Source organism: Muscardinus avellanarius, assembly GCF_963383645.1.
Source record: "Muscardinus avellanarius genome assembly, chromosome: 11".
Classification (NCBI taxonomy): domain Eukaryota; kingdom Metazoa; phylum Chordata; class Mammalia; order Rodentia; family Gliridae; genus Muscardinus; species Muscardinus avellanarius.
In genome coordinates, this window is record NC_137797.1 from 111,866,820 (window position 1) to 111,888,698 (window position 21,879).

Consider the following 21,879-nt stretch of genomic DNA (forward strand, 5'->3'; position numbering starts at 1 on the left):
TTAATCCTAACACCCTGTTTTATTCCTACCTGAAAGAAAGTGATAAGCTTCTAGAAAATCTCCAAAGGGCCTCTTCTAGAAAGTCTTGAATCTAAGTCTCATTTACCTTATAATCTTGATCAAACGAGTTACTTCTTGCTGAGCCTCAGGTGTCATGATAACAAAATAGACCATGTAAAGTACCATTTTCATTGCCCAGCACTCTGAGAAACACCACTTTCTGTCAGTGTGTGGACAAAGCTATCACATCAAGCAAAGGTATGATGCGGACCATGTTTCATAGGTCAGTTTTGAAGCACAGAGAGGTAAACCTTGGATAGACCCACGAGCTGTGTGCACTGGAGCAGGGTATAAATACCAAGTCAGAACCATGACCAGAGTATTTTCCATTCCCTAACACGGGCTAAGGAGACTAAGGATAGGAATCAATGAAGAACTGCGCTATAAAAAGTCAGGAGGTATCAACAGATGTATTCAATAGACTCGGCTGTTGCAATGGGAAAAGAGGAACGGTCAGTAGTAACACGTCATTGGATCTGACAATTTTAAAAGTCATTGCTTGCAGTCATTTAAATTGTCATCCGGAAAAGTGGCAAAGATTTCAAAATTTAACGCAATTGTTAGCACGAGCCCAGGGAACAGGGAATTTCACACTCTGCTGTTCGGAATGTCAGTCGCAACCGTATTTGCGACAAGGCCTCCAGTGTGTATGCGCTCTCTCCTAAGAATCCAAATCGACAAACTGTTCCCACCTTTGGAGGGGGGATCACAGTGCCATAAACAAATGACACAAAAATACAATTGTGAAGAAAAAAAGAAGTTTACGTTTACTTAAAAAAAAAAGGAATAGAAGTCCGTGGTGAAGAACCTGCCGCGTGATACTGAATGGAGTCTTTATTCTTTCACGGATGTTGTCCAGGAGCCTCTAAAAATCAAAGGTCAGATGTCTTCTCTCGGGAAGAAGCTGGAGAGCACACAGAAAGTAAAATGAACTTCACAGGCATGAGGAGAGACCCCTGGAGCCGTGGAGAGGGCTGGGAGGGAGGAGGAGGGGACGGTGGAGACCAGAGGAAGGACACAGACTCTGTGTTCCCAGTGAAGGGACCACTACCAAGCCCACTGCCACGGATGGGGAGGGAGACCGCACCTGGAGACATTGTGTACTCATATCAACCGAGTGAGCACTGAATCTGACTTTGACGTTCAGTTACAATGTACCTACCATTCAAAAAAAAAAAAAAAAGAATACACGGGACACAGAAGGAGAAAGAGACCCTTAAACCCGGAGTTGGTCACCATGATTTTTTGACAGGAATTAAGAAGAATCTTCCTCAGATTTAAGAGACACGCTTCCTCCAGTGTGTGCTTAGATAGAAAGAGGCTTTCTATCAAACCAGAGACCCTTTGATAAATGGACTAGGTACTTCCAAATCTCTACCAAAGCTCACACCACGCAGGTGTAGATTAACAAGCTAGAACGTATGATTTAGGCACTTGTGCCTAATTTTAGCTCAAAGTCATCCTAACTGAACAAATGAGGTAGCTCCTAAGAAGAAGAGTGCTGAATATCTGGAAACATAAGTGCTCACACATGATTTCCCCGTGGACACAGTAATCTGCATGCCACACGTTCAGTGATATCCTGTGAACAAGGGTTTTTAAAATAATAGGGAATAGTCACGAATAGAGTGCCATCCAGTTTCCTTAAACTGAGCCGTCATGATTTGCATTTCAGAACAGGGTAAAAGTATAGCTGAGAATCCCACCAGGCAGAGCGGGGTGGGGTGGACATTAGACTCCCACCTCCACGCTAACTAGGTTGATGCCCAGAGCACCTCTTGTTTGGGAAAAGAATCCTTCCCCCTTTTCTCTCCAAGTTATGGGTTACCTACTTCGACTGGTGATATCTTGAACAGCAGAGCTTGCTGAAGACCCACTTTGACAAGTCTCTCGGCCTCAGAGCGGGGGAGCCAGGCCCCGGGTCATTGGCCTCCGACGGAGAGGGCGACCCAAATGATGGGAACCGTGCCCTCAGCCGCCGCACTTCAGCAGGATTTGCTCGGCCTTTCCTTGGTTTGTTTCCAATGTAGGTAAATGAGTTCTTCAAATATTAACTGGTGTCAGGCATGCTGGGAGCCCCTGCCTAACGAGGCCCCGAGGAGGGAAGCTGGAGGAGCCGTTTCAGCTGGTCCGCAGGCAAGACCCAGCAGCCAGACTTTAAATTCCACTTCAGAGTCAACCAGAGAAGGGTAGTTCTAGAAAGCCTTTCACATATAAAGAAATAAACTCCAGTCATAGAATAATCAAGTTAACGATACAGTAGGGCTTTCAGAAATGACCCAAAGCAATGATAAAACAAATTATAAAAAAAAATCCCAAACTAGTGGCAGGCAGTAGGAAGTCTCCTCTCCGCAGAGACCCGGTGAAGACTCATCTGCACTCATCTAGGCCGCAGTGGCCCTTCGGATGCAGGTCCTGAGAGGTGGCCAGGACATTCTGCGGAGAGCCTGCTAGAGGGAAGATGGGACTCCGCACACGCCTGCATCTGTAGTCTCCTCGACCTGAATTCCCTCTTCTCTGGGGTAGATTCTGAGCTCTATTCCAGTCTCCACCTGTTTTTTTTTTTTGTCATAAGTATTTAGATTAGGAGGATTCTACCTGTCTCACGACACCAGAGAGTGCGGTTACAAGAGGCTGCAGGGACCACAGGTAAGTAGAGGAATAAGGTCTGGGCCCTCCTGCACTGTACATAGGACTATGGCTAACAACAGTGCACTTTGTGGTTCAAAATAGGCAAAAAAACAGGGTTTTTTTTTAAAGAAGGTTCTCACCACAAAGAAAGAATAAATGTTTGAAGTGCTAAGTAAGCTAATTATGCTGATTTGATCATTACATAATTTATACATGTTTGAACATAACACATGAATATGTATATTTATTATGAGTTAACTAAAATAAGATTTAAGCTGGCATGGTGGTATACACCTGCAATCCCAGTACTTAGGAGGCTAAGACAAAAGGATCACAGGTTCAAGGCTATCCTCAGCAACTTAGTGAGACCCTGTTTCAAAATAAAAGTAGAACATTGGGCTGGGTGTGTGGCTCAGAGATAAAATTTCCCTGAGTTCAATCACCAGTACAAAACAAACGAGTGAAAAGTTGAGGACAACCAAGGGAAATATAGAAATAATTATCTTTTGCTTAACCTCTTGTTCAGTAACATGCACTCTTCTATGGCTTCCCTACTTTAAAAAAAATCAATCTTTCTCTCTCTTGCTCTCTCTCTCAACATAAGCAGAATACTCTGATTCTATAATTTGTGAAATGTCAAAAATGGCAGGCATAATTCAAATCATTCACCAAAATAAAGTTATCTCAATAGAAGAAAAATAATGTAGAGGTAAATTGTGTAACATATGTTACAGGCTATTTGAGTGGATTATTATAAAAATAAGCATGTGTATGTATATATGTAAATATATATCCATATATATGCTATATACATACATACAGGGACCACTAATCCTGCACCCTGGGCTCAGAGGATGCGCTCCAGAGAGGACATATTCCATAAGTTCATACCTTTCACCCCCTGTTCTTCACCAAGGCCCCTGATGCACAATAATACTGCGTTCTACCACACAGAACACACCGGCAGTTAGGAGACGGAGAAATACTCATCAGCAGCGATTGTCACTGATGTTTTATTGTTCAAGCACCCACACTTCAGAGTATATAAACTTACATTACTGTCTTCCTTAAATTACTGTCAAGTCGAAACATTACAATAATGTATGTTTTCCTTTTTAATTAAAAAAGCTCCAATATCCATATATATTTTTATCTAATTTCTCACTTCTAGGCATATAATAGTCACGTTTGAAACCAAAAGGATCCCATTTAACTTATTTACCAAGGAGAAAAATAATGATGTTGTCTCCTTAACTGTACGCCCTATGAAACTCTGATAAAGGCAAAACTAAATTACCTTCACCTGTCCCAATTGCTAATTATTCAGGGGTCCCTGAGTGGAAGCAAATACTTAATTCATACCAAATCTGTATCAATGTGCTAATGAGTAGGCCAGTGCTGCTTCTGTGAGGCTGTATATATTTAGGGCTAGAAAGTGGAAATCAGAGAAGTAGAAGGGGAACTACTTAGAGTGACTTTTCACCTATATTGCCCACGTCCTTTCTGTCCCATGATATTACTGCTTCATCCTCTTGTTTTAACTGAGTAGGAATTTTAGTAAAAGATAGTTAATCGGCAATTTTATTCAATGTCTTCAGAAAAGAATTCCTTCTATGACATAATAATTTTAGTGTTAATATTGAAAAACACTTATGACAATGTACACTAATTATTGTGTAAGTAAGAAGATCTCTTTGATAGTCATCTTTAAAAATATGGAATATAACTATGTAGTATAAAGGCTTTTAGTTTCTCTGTTTTGGGCAGACCGTCCTTCAGTACAGGGGACAATACATATATTTATCTTGCAGACACCCTTCCCTCCACCATTTTCCACAATGACTACATAACAGTAAATTCACACTCTAGCATGTTACAGCCAAGACCTTCTGGGTGTGCTTGGCTGGTGTTCGCATTACTTCTGTGAGGTGGAATAATGTCTATTATTGAACACCATGCTATGACTTCATCTTTTTTCTTTCAATATTGCAAGCTAAGTGGAAACCGTGAGGTTAGAGGCTACTGAGCCCGCAGAACGAAAGCACCGTTCTGCCTGCAGGAGTCTAGAAGCAGAAAGACCAGGAGCACTGACAAACCCCCCAGTATTTCTCAGACCACAAAAATGCCTATTTTATGTCTGAGGTTGCATTCTGTGCCCTGGATAATTCTAGATTGCTTAGCTTTGCCAACCCAGGGGGTCTAGGACTGCTTCCACAGAGTCAATGCGTGTGTTTTCACTGGTCTTATTACAACAGGTCAAAGAGGTGTGGGTACAGACGGTGTGACACTTGTATCGCACAGCTCTTGATTTAAGAAGAAGCACAGATAATTGTATTTCTTACAGTCTTAAAGCACAGAGGTGCATTGAGGAACCCAGGTCATGATGGGGACCCAGGAGAGGTGCTGAGGTGGGCGGCTAGAGTCTGGGAGAAGAGGACCAGGGAAGAAGGCATGGAGGGGAAACTGGAGACAAGAGCTGCCCATGAGCTGTGGCCCCAGGGAAGACTCTGGAAGGCGCACTAAGGAGTACAGATCCCACCTAAAATCCAGGAAAGCCACCAGAGGTTTTGAGGGGCTGCAGGACATGCTTGTGTGTGAGGTTCAAGAAAGCAGAAAGCCTGTGGAATGTGTCTTGGAGAACATGACGATGCAGGGAGACGTTCAGGGAGACAGCACAATAATCCAGGAAAGAAACGCCCAGGCTAGGTGGTGGGGCCTTGGGGAAGAGCTTAGAGAAGGGCAGCGGAAGAGAAAGTCAGGAGGATGGCAGGGCGAGGCTGGACTACACTGGTGTGGGGAAGAGGTCGAGTTGGGAATGATGGCCAGGCTTAGCTTGGAGTGTCCTTTGTACCGTCTGGAAAAGGCTGGAAGGGGACATGGAAGGCTGATGTGTTGGGGATAGCCTGTGGGCTGTCTGAGGTATCCAGGAGGAGACGCTCGGCCAGCTGATGTCTGGACGGGCTTGTGCTCTGGACAACAGGGAGAGGTAGGACAGAATGTGTGCGTCCTGAGCATCTAAGCAGATGGTAAAGCCGAACACAGTGCTCAGGAGACACAGAGCCACCCAAGAAATAACTAGAGGAAGCACATTAAAATCTCAGTTTCTCAAGCCTCACCCTAGTGAGATCAGCTAAATCTTAATGAGCAATGGAGTCCTTTTACTCAAGTCACCAGAGGCAATGTCCTTGTTGTCGTTACCTACAGTGATGATGGTCAAGTCAGTCGAGAAGGTAGTTTAGCAAAAACGTGGCCACAAACCTATAATCCCAGTACTTGGGAGGGGAGATAGGAGGGTCACAACTTCAAGACCAGCCTCAGCGATATAAAATAGGTCTGGGAGTGTAGCCCGGAGGTAGAAGGTTTTTCAGGAACCTCAGTATCACCAGAAAAATAAAATAAAATAATAAATAAATAAATAAATAAAATAGGGCTGGAGGTATAGCTCATAGCTCAGAGGTAATGTCTGTGAGTTCAATCCTCAGTAAACACACACACACACACACACACACACACACTCACACACAGAACTGATAAAATATTAGGGCAGGAATTGGAGGAGGGCTAATTGAGTGATGTGTGTACCCCACTAAGATGTATGACTACAATGAATCAATAAAAAACAAGAATTAGGAAACTCTTCTTTCTCCAGATTACTTGCCAAATGATTTTAAAAACTCAATCATATTTAGAAACCTTTTGTTCCTTATTTCCACTGAGAATTACATCCTAAGGCTTATGTCCTTCCACACAGAGCCGCTCACTCATTTTAATGAGCATATACTTTGTTGACTCATTCCCCCTTGGGGAGATACTCTGGAATTTTTTACAAATTTTTGCTACTAAAAAAAGAGTGCTGTAATAAATTAACTCATCTCTGAGTCGTGTTTTATGAAGAAACACTGAGAACTTAGGTGTGTCCGTTATTAGGATATCAGGAGATGGGGACTGAAGTGGAGGGCAGGTGAATGAGTCTAAGAGAAGAAACTCTTGTTTTTGAAGAAAACCTTATTTATGAAAATATGTTTCGGCTATAAACTGTTATTTAATAACAGTACTATTAACATTTTTTCTTTTTTCTTCCTAAACCAACTTTGATTTTACAGTTCTTTGTATAAAATTAAAAGGAAAAAAATTAACTCATTATCTTCCAAATGATAGTCTCAGTATAGAAAGATGAGTTGCATGATTTTGTTTTTATTTTATTTATTTTATTTTTTCATTTTTTTGGTGGTACTGGGGATGGAACCCTTTTACCTCCGGGCTACACTCCCAGACCTATTTTATATTTTATTTGGAAATAGGGTCTCTTAAGCCAGCAAGGCTGGCTTAGAACCTGCGTGATCCTCCTGACTCTGCCTCCCAAGCGCGGGGATTGCATATGTTTTTGTTTTTAAAGGAAATCATGGTGAAGTAATTTGGGGTATGTTGCCTCATATGTCCATAAGTCTTTTTTTTTTTTTTTTTTTTTTTGCGGGTCTGGGGATGAAACCCAGGGGCATTTGACCTCTGAGCTACACCCCCTGCCCTATTTTGTATTTTTATTTTGAAACTGGGTCTTACTAAGTTGCGGAGGGCCTCACTAAGTAGCTGTCTATGAACCGCGATCCTCCAGTCTCAGCCTCCCGAAAGCTGGGATTACAAGTGTGTGTCACCATGCCCGGTGTCCATAAGTCTTCAAATGCATGTTAAATCTCTTAAAAGCTCTAAGGATTATTATTTAAGTGACCCAGATTTTGGTTATTTTACTTAGGAATCTCTTCCAAACATACCTCTTAACCATTTGTAAAATGGTGGCCTGTGTGGCAGGCTGGAAAAAACAATCTGGACTTGGTGCTCACCGCTGAGATGATAAGACCATCAGAGCAGCCCCAGGATGTCTGTGGCCCCTTCAGGACCTGATTCCATAGGAACACCACACTCTGGGGATGCTAGTTGAGAATACACTACAAAGCAGAACACTCCCCATCTCTCAGTGCTAAATCCCAGCTGGAGCTATAGCAGGTACTAACTCCCTTGTTTAAATAAAGCCAGTGTCCTGTTACCCTAACAGATTTTGGTTTCCCATTGACTCCAGCTCTAGAGATCTTTATTTAGCAAACAGGATAGAGTGTTTCTTCTATGTTAGAGACCATTCCTAAGGGCTTTACAAATGTGTGCTCCCTTAATCCTCTTAAAGAGCAGCCCCAGTTTGCAGAAACGGAGGAGGAGGCCTAGAGGAGGTGCTGGAGGAGGAGCAGCGCCAGAGTTCAAGCCCAGGCCAGTGCAGGCTCCTCAGGCTCCTCTCAGATGCCACCTACAGCTCCAGGCAGAGCAGGCCACTGCCACCCTCAGGGAAAGGCAAGGTCTGTGTTGTCATGGACAGCTGAGTGCGCGTGGCTATATCTATAGAGTTTTATATATGCAGTTTTCTACAAAATAAAAATGACATCAAAAATAGAAATGCAATGATATCACAGACCGAAGTCTACGTCTTCTAAGAGATAGGAGTCGTGATGTGCATACACATACACATATATGTAGATAGGAAGACACACATATATATGCATATATGTGTCTTTCCATACACATCTATTCATATTTTTTAAGAGGTGGTTAACTTAACAGGAATAATGGAGTCGAACTTTGCAAAATCACACTGGCCCTCCATGGGGAGATTTTAGATTGATTCAGAACTGTCTTAACCTAATCACTGGTACCCTTGATTTTCCATTGTCATAAAGTAACAACAAAACTAGGTTTTCTTATGCTTTCTCCCACTGAATGTGTGCTCTGGTCATTTACAAGCCCATTTGGTGCTATTCCTATACTTGAAGTTTGTTTACTTGCTTTTTAAAAAAAAAATACATCGCATTGTCTTACTTAAAAAAATTCTTCAATAAAAATAATTGCAAGGAAGAAGAGAAAAGATCAATGACCTGTAATTTATATTTCAATAGAGATACTAAAATAAGCTGCTTTTATTTTTGATTTATTTTAGAGAGGATGGTTTTAAAGCCTTCTTTTGACAGCTACTACAACCCTCTACTAAAGAGAGAACTACTTGGGGGAAAAATCGCACTCTCCCAAAATATCGATAAAATGAGCAAGAAAAATTAGCTTCACAGCAGGCCATTGTAATGAGACACAGAAGCAAATTGGACAAGGCAGATAATATGATGCTTTTTGGAATATAATAGAGAATAGAATTAGTGAGTATGAAAGGACACGCACCATTGTGTAAGTCTGCTTCCCGGTGGGAGGAAAATCTTATGTATCTATAAAAAGATGGGCAGGCAGGCTGTGCCCCTGGGCTCTGAGGATCCAGCCATTCTTGTGTGTGTTTATGCAGATGGATGCAAATGTGTCCTTATGGATCCTTGTAGGCGGAGCCTAGTAGGCAGAGCCTAGTACACTATTGCTACCTGGAGTAACAGCAAATAATCCTTAGTACTGCAACCTGGAGCTCCATGGAGAGAGAGAGAGAGAGAGAGAGAGAGAGAGACAGACAGACAGACAGACAGACAGACAGACAGAGAGAGATATGCTCTAGGATGTAATGTCAGGTTCTCAAGTAGAATAGTCTACTCCTTTCAAAAAAACTACATTTTGAGGCCTGGGAGTGATTCTCACAGTGAATAGTAACAACCATATGAAAAACAACGATCCCTCAGGATGAACAGGTCTTTCTCAAGGAAACAGGACATTTTTAATATGACAGATGAAAATAAAACTGCCACCAAAGTTTTGCGACATGTTAGGTGAGACAACTCAAGTCCTGACTTAGAGAGGTATTATTTAATTTTGGTACACCCAAAAGAGACATCATTTAGAAAACGTCACGGGATTTTAAAATAACTGCTGTTGGAATTCGCCATCATTTCTAAGGCAGGGCATGAAGACTCCAGCCTATGTCCCTAACATTCAAATGGTTACAGTAAACCCTCACTCCACATCCATCCCTCAGAGCCTTTTTGAATAAGTGGTCCTTGCTAAGAACCAACACACACAAAGTGCGCCTGGGAGCTATCTACATGGCATTTGCATAGCACCCTGGAGCACAGGAGGAGTTTGGTGCTGATGCAAGCACAGGGTGGTTCCTGCATTCCTCCCTCCCTCCCTTCCTTCCTTCCTTTATCACTTATTTTCTACCTATACATGTGAGGCTCACTGCCGCCTGCATGGGCGTCAGAGGCCATTCACTTAGGAGACCTTCCTCTAGACCCGCAGCCAGCCCTGGGTGTGGGAAGATGATAGCCGAGCTCAGACACCACGTCTAGGGGCATGGATCTTCAGGGGAGTGGCCCTGTTCAGGACTGTGATGGATGGCTGAAGACTGTTTCCTGAGTCACGTTTGCCCTTGGGGGCAAAGAGAAAGGCAAACACAAGCTCCTAGGGCTTTTTGGCCAAATTCGTGGGCCTCGAGAAGAACCGCAGGTGGAGCCAGTAGGAGCCAGTAGGAGGCCCATGTTCAAAGGGGACTGGGCACTATCCAGCCATGCTCGAGGAGACCAGAGGGCGGCAGGAGTCATCTCTGCACCACAAGACGGCGAGAGACAGGTGAGACACAGCAAACCCCCTGGGAGGGACCTGAGGTGCCAGGTCTGAGAACCCAATCCGTGAGCTGCACCCTCAGGTGGGAAGAGGCTGGGACACAGGGCAGAGCCAGAGCTTGGCCCCAGAACTCGCCTTTTACCCGCAGACCCTCACAGCGCAGGACTTCCCGCAGAAGCTCATGTGCTCTGGGGCCTGTGCCACACCTGACACGCAAACTCTACCACCCGCATGTAGACAGCCGGAGTCCAACCACAGGACCTGAAAACCATCACTTTGTACCCACATCCATCAGAATAAGCCAGGGCCTTCTCATATCCACAGTGTCAAGTGCATTTTGAATACTCAAAGTATTCAGTATACAGAAAGTGACATACACTTCTCAGTTCTCGAAAGACAATAGCACTGCGCTTGCAGTGCCGTGGTTGGTCTGCCCGCCAGCAGGTGCTCTGAGTCAGGGGACTCGGCGTGTTGCGGGGTCACTTGCTCATGACAACTCTGCCAAGGCATAACACCTTTGCTGCTCCATCCGCGGGATCCGGGGCCCCTGGCCCTCCCCGACCTCCACCGCCATGGAGTGGCCGGGAGAGGGCCCTGCCTGGTCCCTGCAGCTCCAGAACAGCGTCCTAGGGGCTCGGATGCTAAACTAAGGTGCTTAGCAACAGGGAGAAACGGACACTGGTAGTTTACTCCCCACACATTTCACCATAAGCCTTTCTCTCTCTCTACCTTCAAAATGCAAACCTTTAGTGCTAATTTTGTTTGTCTTATTTTCTCCTCTGATTTAATTGTCAAATAGAGAGTTGTTAAAACCCTTGGTTATCTGTGCGGCAATTTCTGAGGCCACGGAACACAAGTGCGACGTGGCATCGGCTTTCGAACGCTGCTCTCGGTGGCCTGCAACCCAGAGGCTGGTGGCTGCTGAGCAGTGGCGATGCGGCAGGCACAGCCCAGGCACGCGTGGCGGTGTCCTGGGCACACTCCTATTGAGGGAGAAAGTTGCCATCGTGGTGGTGAAAGGCAGCTGTTTACGCTGAGCCTTCAAGTTAGAGTTAAAGTTGACGAGGCCTAGAGAGAGAGAGATGCAAGGAAAAGAGAGAGCGTGCTCAGGGGCGGGAGGGCAGGAGGGCAGGCTGCATGTCCAGCGTGGAAATGCAGATAGTGCACTGTGTCTAGAGGCTGTAGGTGCATGTGTGCATGTGTGCGTGCATGTGTGTGCACATCTGTGTGTAGAGCAGGCATTTGACGCTGGGGAGCAGGTACAGCCTCCATGTGCCTTGCACGCGGCCTCAGGTTTGGATGGAAGACGCCTGAGAGCCTCAGCGGCATTTGGAGCAGGGAGCCACCTGTCATGGCTCCCGGTAGAGCCCGCGGCTGGGAAGAGCTGGAGGGGGAAGCCATCAGGGGCACAGGTCACAGAGATGGGCGGGGGGGGGACGCCTCACGGAAAAGCAGAAAGATACAGAGATGACTTGTCCCCGCCATGGGGCCCATGGAAGAGTCTAAATATCAGTGATTCCTACTCAAGTAAGTTAGGAAGATCCAAATAGGTCCAATAAAATTGAGCTAATGATGCTATGCGGTGTACTTTTCTCAAGAGGAAACTAGAGACAGGGTCCTAAATCTGGAAAATCATGCCCTGCGTAGAACTTTATGAAACGTACCCCAGGAATCGTTGAATAAAACCTGGTGCCTCCCTTTGGAGTCTCACCTTCTGCTTTAATGTCCCGTCGCAGACATTCCAGAAACTAAAGTTTCCGGGGACAGAAGGGGGATGAAATGAAGAAGGTAGACGTGAAGCTGCCTCCTGGAGGCCAGCTCGGGCCTCGCAGCGTTGCCATGCTGCTGGTCCTCTGCTGCGCCCGTCCCACGCCCGGCCAGCTCCTGCTCACACGTGCACACTGCCTTTCTGAGCCATAAATCTTGTGGAGCCCGTCGACTGACAGCCTAATCACATGAAAGGGGTGTCTGTGCACAAGATGGTCTCGAGCCTGGGCTCGCGACCCCAGAGGATCAGGGTCGGGCTCCCTCGGCGGCTTCGAGTTTCCCCTTTAATCACTCTGCCCGGTAGATTGATGTGACACTTCAGAAATGCACGCGGAGCTCTCTGTTCTCCAGCTACCCACTGGCCTCATTTACTCTTTCCCTAACAATTAAGTTGAGCTTGTCATGTCTGAGACCTAATCAATGGATCAAGGAGGGGCAGCTGATAAGCGGCCTTTGCTGCTTGGATTAGTTATTCCCGGGGACTGTAACCTTTTCCAGCTTTCTACCAGGTAATCATGGAGGAGTATTCCGAAGACAACGTGGAGAGGTTAAGGGCTAAGGCAGTGGTTATCAATCTTGGCTGCAGAGGAAGAAAGGAAAGATCACCTTTGGAATCCTGTTGTCGAAAGAGGGGGTGCATTAGTACAGATGTGTGGGCCCTCAAACAAACCTAGGGGAGGAATCTGGCTTTCGAGGTGTCCAGCCCAGGCACTTGAGTGAACAGTAACTCTCCATTCTGACGCATAGTCATAGTTAAGGATAAGACAGCGCCCATGTGCACTCGGTTCATACAGCTCTGAAAGTCAGGAGTCCATAAAGCCCTGTTTCACCAGGAGCCATGAAGACTGGTGAACCAGAAGGCAAGAACTGGGACCAGAAATCTAAGTCTGACAAGTTTTTGATGAGTTTTAGACTCAGCACCTTTTGAGAACCTTGAGAACCACTCTGAAAAAGTTGCGGCTAGCTGCTTTGATTTCTGTGTCAACTCTACGTGATAGTATCAATACTTGAGGACATGAAACAAGTCTCCTCCCAACTCACTGTGACCATACCAATGACTATTCCAGAAGAAAGGGAATGAGGGAAAAAGAAAAAACAAAAAAACCAGAAACAACAAACTAAGTTTTCTACCTTCACAGAATGGGCATTATTACTCAGTGGATAAAATAATCAGTAGGCACCTGTGTTAGTGAGGTTTCTGTTACTATAACAAAATGCCTGAAGTAATTAGCTTTTTTGCATATTTACTCATTTATTTATTTACTGATTTATTTTTTTGGTACTGAGGACTGAACCCAGGGGCATCTACCTCTGAGCTATACCCCAAGCCCTATATTACATTTTTTATTTTATTACAGGAAAGGTTATTTGGGCTCACAGTTCTGGAGATCTCAGCCCAGGACAGGCTCTGCTGCCTGGGGGCTGTGGCGGCACCACATGTCATGGCAGGAACATTTGGTGGAAGAAGCCCGCTCACCTCATGGCTGTGTGCAAAAGAGAGGAAGAGGAAGGGGTTGGATTCTCCTACCCCCTTCAGGGCATGCTCAGTGACCGGCAGACCTCCATGAGGCTCTGCTTCTCAAAGGTCCCCCTTGTTCCAACAGTGTCACGGGCTGGTCTCGGTGCCTTAATCACACGGGCCTTCGGGGGAAAATCATTCCCACCACAGCAGTGCCTCGCGACCAAGCAGCGCTGGGAGGGCACGCTGCGAACACACTTTCCTGGTCAGCCACACTTCAGAGGCAAGCGCCAGGCCCGGAAACTTTTGTGCAGAGATGAAGAGCTACTTTTGCACTAGGAAGCGCTCCGACAGACGCTGCCTCATGCCCCAAACGTGTATTCCAGAGTTGTCAAAAGCCACACCAATAGTGCAAATCGCTACGACATTTGTTCGTGATGCTCAGAACCATATCTTCATTTTTTGCATAGCCGCTGAGGAAGATGAATCTTGCTCCCGCTCACCCAACATGCTGTCTTCTCTGTGTCTGTGTGCACAGCCCCTGGACACCTTTTATGAGACAGGAGTGTGCCTCTGGCAGTTCTGCACGTCGTATTTTCAATTAAACCAGAATGACCCTGTGATATCTAAATGGGCAACACCATAAAGGGAAGAAACCACCCAAGTCCAAAATAACACTGGGTCGCTCCAGATGAGCGATGAGGATTTGGGTGAGCGCTGTTTGGGAAGTGCTACTCTGCTCTCCTGAGTTCTGTTTCCACATTGGTGGAGAAGCCTCTCATCTCCTGTGCTGCAAGTAGAGGGTGTGTGAGCTGGTGGCAGAGGTGTACGACTGTGTGCACACATGTCCACACACACAGGCGCACACGCACACCGACTGCGTACCCTGTAAACACAGCCTATGAGGGGCAACCATAAATGACCACCACACACATCACATGCAGCCCATGTGTGTGCAGGAGCACGCTTCTGCGTTTGTATTCCCACACTCACTCCCTATTCTTCCCTTATAAGCCCCATGTGCCGGCACACGCGTGTGGCACTGACAGAAGGTCCAACGTCCTTAGTAGGTGAGGTGGGGTATAGAAAGAAGGCGTGCAGGAACACCGATGTCTCTGTTCCCCATTAAAATCAGAGCGGCTCCCATGGAGGGCTTCCCTGGCGTCACCCCGTTACTGCACACCCTGGGTCTCACCGAGCCCTCTGCCATCCAGTCTCCAAGGAAAACAATCCCAGTGGGACAAACAAAAGGTGACACTTAGCGTGTGCTAAATAAGTATGCTAACTGTGGAAAGCTCACGAGGGAAGATCTTTAAACAAGAGAGCGGAGAGCCTTGCCGGTGGTTCTGTAAGCATGGCTTAAGCCACCGTGCTCTGCCTCTGGTGGCAGGCTTGAGCAGGTATCAGTGCCTTCCGCAGCCTCCTCTGCTTTCTGGAACCCCCTAAAGTGAGCGCGTCCCCCACTGAGTGATTAGACTGCCATGACCACAGGTGCTCACAGTAAGGCTGGTTTGGGTGTAAATAAAGAAGGTCACCGTGAACTCCAGGCTGCCTGCTGTGGTGCCAGGTCTCTCCTGAGTTGCTCCACACCAAGCCTCGGGGTGATAACAGAGACACGGAGGGCCGAGCTTGCCCTGAGCCTACCTGACCTTAGCTTTCCCCGTCTTTGAGCCCTTCCTTCCAGATTCTGAAAGGTGCCCTACCCCTGGCACCTGGACTTGCTCTCCAGTCTACTGACAAACAGCCCAAGTCTGGTGATCATTTGTCAACTAGCAGATCAAACCTGTGGTCCTGGGCTGGGCTAGTGCACAGTCCTTCACACTACAGTCAAAGCACCCGTGTTCTCGTCCCATCACTTTGGTTCAGATTTAGCGACCGAGGCAGTGATCAGGGACTCTCCTCTATCCAGCCTGGGTTCTATTTGAAGAGCACCCTAGGCCAAGGTAGGTGGCACTTATGGGCCTCTCTGTGGCCAAGAGCTTATTATCCCCATTATCTCATTCAAGGGAATATGCTATTATTAAATGACTACTAAATGATCCCACTTTTCAGCCTAGGAAAGAGAGATTCAGCAGTTGTGCTTAAGAGTCCATAGCTGGCTAATACAAGCAACTTAATACAAGCTTAATACAAGCAACTTAATTCAGATACAAGCAACTTAATCCCGAAAGGTTGATTCAACCCCTGCATTGCTCTCTCCCCTAGAAGAGGCACTCTCAGGACCCAGAAGGGGGAACCAAGGAAATGTAACGTGAGATCCTGTCAAACTCACCGTGATTCTTTATGGTGGTTGTGTAAACAGAAGATCCAGAGGCCACAATATTTCTAGAGTTGCCCAGAAGTTGGTCCTGGAGTTTCTACCTTCACAGTTTTCTCCCTCACCTATTCTACGTTTTTGACTTAGACCTTTGTTTCTAGTTCCATCTGTGAGCGTTGCTTCAGTGCTAAGGTCACGACTGTGCTCAACTCTCTTGCCTTTAAGAATATTCCGTGGGGGCTCTTCAGATATCATTCATCAAGATAATGCTGCACAATTTTCGCCTAAAAGCTAAACAATGGGTCCTGTTTTTATTATACTCTCTGCTCCATAAAATTAAGAAAACTCAGCAGGGTCATTAAGCTCTTGTCAAACCAGCCGTTGAGTCTTCCCATTAAAAAATAAAAAGGACACACTGCTACAACTGATCTGGGACTATGTTTTAATTCATGTGTCCCAATGGGATCCTGGCCAGAGCATCAGATTAAAACCAATCCTAAATAGTTTTGCCTTTTTTTCAAGGATGAAGGTACCACTTTAATCTGGCAAATGGTGCAACATTGCCACCATAATCCTGCATGGTCCATGACCTGGGTGATAAGGCTAAAGATATCGCTTTGAGAAGTTACATTCTCAGTCAACAGCACAAACCGCTGTGTCCCTGTGGGTCAGAATCACAGTAATGGTGCCAGGATGGAAGACTCGTTTTCCAAAGTCAGTGCTTAGCCAAGAATACCAATGCCAATCTCAGTATCTTTAAGGGGAAGGTTGGGGGGGGGGCTGGGGGGAAGCCTGCCAGAGCTGTGTGCATGTGTGTCCCCATCCCTGTGAGCTATGTCACAGTGTAAGGCTACACCACACCAATAAAAGTAGAAAGAATAGACATCTTCATATCACAAGTTAGGCAAGTGTTTCAGTTTGGAAACTATGATCACCTTACAGAACTGAAACAAAGAATAGTTTTATCCCAAGTAGAAACGTATATTGCAGATATATATTTCCACACAAATCTATTTGCCCTTTTTTGGTCAAAATACCATGAAAGGAGTAATGGAAAAGGATGATCTAGTGCTGGGATCCCGGACGTGAGGCGCAGGGAGGTTTGAGTGACCGCAGGAGCCACTTGGCAGACTCTCCAGCCAGGGGCCGGCCACGCCCATCCTCGGCTTCTGTCCTCAGTCAGGACAGAAAGGGGATGCTGCCTGCCCCAAGATACACTTCAAGAAAAGTGAGAAATACAGATTTTTAAACGATAGCTACTGATGCTTAAAGTTGACAAGTAATTCAACGATGATTTAGAAAACATTTTGTAAGTCAGATTTGGCCCTTTGGTAAAAACTATTGTGGAAAAAAAAGTCCCAAATTTTAAAACATGTTTTCCTCATAGGAATGTTATATATATTTAAAAAGCTAAGTTATTCTGTACTGTCTATTACCATCACTGTCATAGATAGGATCCTATAAATGGGGTCGTGATTCCTACTTCACAGATGGGAAAGCTGAGAGAGAGATGAAGTCATGCTTCTAAGATCACTCAGCTAGTGTATTCGTCCTGTGAGTGCGCTCTGGGTGAGGTCTCAGAATCCACCACCATCTCAAGCAGAACTTTAATAAAAACCGATGTAAAACAGATAAGGCTTATCATCTGCAGGAAAAAAAATGACTCAGAGAAATGGTTTTTCAACACATCAATGATATCTGGATGTTTCTAAGCCTAATTAAATATCTCAAATGTTATCAAAGAATATAAAATAAAACTAATGCAAGTTGTTTAAACTGTGAGCTAAGTAAATATTTAACAATTTGGAACTCTCTTTACGTAGCTGAATATCTAGAAAACCAGAAAGGAGGGGTCCAAAGGGGGAGAACAATGCTTTTGTTAACACTTCTCATGGAGAAGGCTCCCTGCTAAGTCTCCTTGACAACTGGCTGAGTATTCTGTTCTGTTAGGTAAGTTAATGAGTTAACTCTTCACTAAGGGAAGAGGGCGCGCTGGCTCGCAGTCCTTTGACATTAGTTAAAACACTTCTGCTTCTACCCTTTTTTCACATGCATGAAATTATTTTCAGAAACATTGACAAATGTTTCGAGGAAACCTAAGGAGATGTTCAGTTATCTTTGCAATTAAATCAATCTCAATCTCCCCCCTTGTGCAAGCACTAGTCTGGATCTTGATTTCCCCCAAAGGCCACGTGTTACAGCGTTGACCCCCACGGAGGTGGGCACGGGAGGTCAGGTCACTGGGGCTGCCTCTGAAGTGAATGGTGTAGTATCAGGCCCTTCGCTTTTCTCTTTTTGCTATGTCCTGGCCAGGAGGTCAGCAGTGCTGCCCTGCCACCTGCTGCCACCATGATAAACTAGAATCTCTAAAACTGTAATCTCAAATCAACCTTTCCTCTTTATATTACTTTACTTATTTGTTATAGTAATGGAGAGCTGACTAAGATACACACAATTACCAATAAGTACACGCAGTGTAAATTTAGTTTACAGGAATTAATTCCCCAGGATCCAATGACCCCTAGAAGAGCTACTGCAAATAAGTTCCTCGATCCTAAGTCTAAGGACCTGTAGAGATTGTACAGACCTTTCCCAGCACTCTGTTTAGCTACACTAGAAGTTTATGATCCCTCCCTGGCAATGGGATAAATCGGAGGCCATTTTTAAATGCCAGGAATATGTCATATTACGCCATTCCCTAGTCCAACCTGCCTTTGAGTGTCTTCCTCATCTCTTTCTCCATCCAAAATATTAAGGGAATAAAATTAACCTGCCGAAGTTAAATCATTTCATGTACTACAAAATTTATTTCATTAAAATGTATATATCCATATATATCTATGTTTATCTAAATATATTTCTTTCTCTCGATAGATAGATATGTATGTTTATTTGAGTTGAGGGATGTAGATCAGAGGTAGAGTTCTTGCCTAGTATAAGGCCCTGGGTTCAACAGGCAGTACCATAAGATAATTAAAATATATATTTAAAACTAAATAAGCATCTATTACACATCAATGTCACATAATAAATGCATTCTCATGAAAATTTCTATTATTTTCATATAGCAAAAATAGGGAAAAGTTTCAACAGTTAACAATGGTCTAATTTTACCCCCATTCTTCCCAGGTCATTACTGATGGCTCAGAGTGAGCACAAGGACTTGTCAGTGGGCAGTTTTCTTGGTCTCAAATCTCCTATGTGTGTTTCATGTCTTGTCTGTCTGTCTATCTCTCTCCCTCTCTCTCTCTCCCCCCTCTCTCTCATGCTGTAACCCTCCGTGCTAGTCAGTTTCCTCATTGCTGTGACCAACATCCCTGAAAAGCACAGCTTAGGGGAAGCAAGTTTTATTTGAGCTCAGCATGGCAGAGGCTCAACCCAGGGTCTCCAATCTCTGAGGCTTGGCGGAGGAAAGCTTCTCGGCTCATGGCAGCTGAGAAGCAGAGAAGGAAACAGGAAGGGGCCAGGACAGAAGGGCCCTCAAGGCCCACCCGGGGACACGCCTCCTGCCGGCCATGCCCACCTCTGGGCCTTGCTGCACTGAAGATCACACACCTCAATGCATAAGCACTGTGGGGCATGCCAAGCCCAAACTGTAACAGCAGCTGATCGCGAGAGCGATTCTTGTGTTTAAAGAGAAGTATTTTTCAGAAGGCATGGTTCTCAACACAAACTGTCTATATTTCCTGCTCCTTCCCCAACGAGATAGTAGAATATTCAGCTGTTGGAAGAAAAAAACGGCTATACTGCTTCACATTGGGGGAAGATGTATTGATTTTAATGAAAAGACTTACTGGGAATTTTTGAGAAGAATTAATCACTTCTGATATTCCCCTTAAACACCGACTTTATAACCCTCTCCCCCATTTGGGCATGATTCTACTGAAAGGCTGATTAGACAATACGCTCTTAATTACGGCTCCACTCTCTCCTCTGATAGGCGTGTTCACCCTGCCCAGTTGCTTGCTATCCTGCTTCAGTTTGCATTCACTAAGGATGATCATGGAAGAATGCAGACATCTGAATTAATGACCGAAGCGTAAGTATAGCTTCCTAATAAGACAAAAATAATAGCCACAGATTCTCTTTGTTTTCCCTATTCATGTTGTTTTAAGCAATCCACCTCTACTTCGTATGTATGATGAGTGAATGACTACTTCCTCTGTCTATGAAGATCATGGCAAGACCTGCCTTACACAGCTGTGATGATTGGAGACGGCCTGAAACATGGCAAGCAACTGACATGCAACAGCTCTATTTCTGTTCGTTTATATTTCTTAAAAATATGCTAAATATAGCTATGCTGTTCTAAGAGGCAAAGGTGAGAAAGATAAGATCCTTATTGCAACAGCAGAAAGTTCAGTGAGAGAGAAAAATACAATGAATACTCCGAATTCAAAACTGTCCTTCTGCACAGGTCTTTGAGGATGTAGTCTACTTTCCAAGTGGGCATGTTCAGAACCGCTTCAGTCTCCGGCACCATGAACACACAAATGTACCTATAATACCTATAACATGTCCACGTCAAACCAACCATGGAATCCTTTCTCTTTCTGTGTGATTTCAGATTTGTTATCCACGACGGGCCTTCTATTTAGTGTTAGGTTAGAAGCCAGCATGTTGGTGATGAAACGATAGGTTTTGTAGTCAAGTTGCCTTCTTTGAATATCGCCCCCCAATTTCAAGATGGTGCTTGTCACATGATGAGGAGGATTCGGAAGGTGACAGGCGGTGGCAATTACAGATACTTTCCTAAAAGGCCCGAGCAGATCAGGGCAGACATAACAGGAAGGACAGGGTACAGCACTGAAGGGGAAAGGTCTGCAAACGCCTGCCTCCAGGAGGCCCGTTTTCAGCTTTGAGCTTGTTTAATAACATTAGGCAGGAACACTTACGTATCCACAAGAAAGTCCAACAGCATAAATCAGACATCTGTCCACATGTTTCAAGATCAAAGCTGTAAAGCAAAGTGATTTGTGGGAGTGACCTAACAGCTCTAAAATATTACAGCTCTTTTCTGAGAATACTTAAGCTTATTAGTTATCCAAATTAGGATTTTGTAGTTGTTGATGGAGCCAAAAAGAAAAATATACGCTATTGAATCTTTTTCCTCCTCACCTATAGGACACTTTCAGTGAAAGTCAGGCTTTCTCCAATATGCCTTAATGATAGATTACTCCCATGAATCTAACTCATTGGAAAGGTCCTGAATACACAGATTATTAGAAACAGTATCCAGATTTTTCAGTGGTTCATTCTAAGTGACATAGCGCCATATTTACAGGATGGTAATTTGCATCAAAATAGAAACTTTATTCCAAAACAATCTAAAAACCACTTTCTAGTACCAAAATATAAGACAACTGCATAAGCATTAGGTTTAGTATGAATTTTCTAGTACATTCTATCTTCCTTTTGGGTCAGTTTTAGGCTAGGTTTTTTTTTTTAATAAAAGTTTCAATAAAACTACGTACCATTCTACTATTGGAAATATCTTTTGAAATCTCATATTCTTTCCATTTTGCAAACATCTGATGTTGCCAGTTTCTAGAAACATATTGAAAACAGCATGCATGAGTGGAGACTGCAATCAGCATGCCTGTGTTTTTGCATCTCATGAATGACTGCGGAGGTTCCCTGTCTTTCCCACAGCTGAGTTTCTTGGGTGTTTGCTGGTGTGTTGCCCGGGTAAGGAACAGAACTGGGCTGTCCAGGTGAGCGACCTAAGGGAACCCGAGTTTCCTCAACTATGTGGGTATTCTTCTCACTAGACCATGCAAGCCACTCTAAACACATGGGTGCATCAATTGTTTTTACGCTTGAAGCAACATACTGAAAAAATCTTAAATATGTACGATATTAGAAAAAATAGTCTAAATTTTAAAATATTTCCAAATAATTCTCACTGACATGCCACATTATTTCATGATTTTGGTTTCGTTATTCCCTAGCACACGGGAAGTTAGGATTCCTGAGCTTGTGTGGTTTAAGCTTGGAATTGGGAGCCAAACTTCAGGGGTTTGGTACTGCCTCCACTTCTGCTCTGGTATGGATCTGAAATGTCCCAAGATCCCACAGTGTGTCAAAGAAAATACCTTTAAGACCTGGGGCCCAGTGGGAGGTGTGCAGGTCTTTGGGTGTTCCCAGGGTACAGCGACCTCAGCTCTTCCTTCTT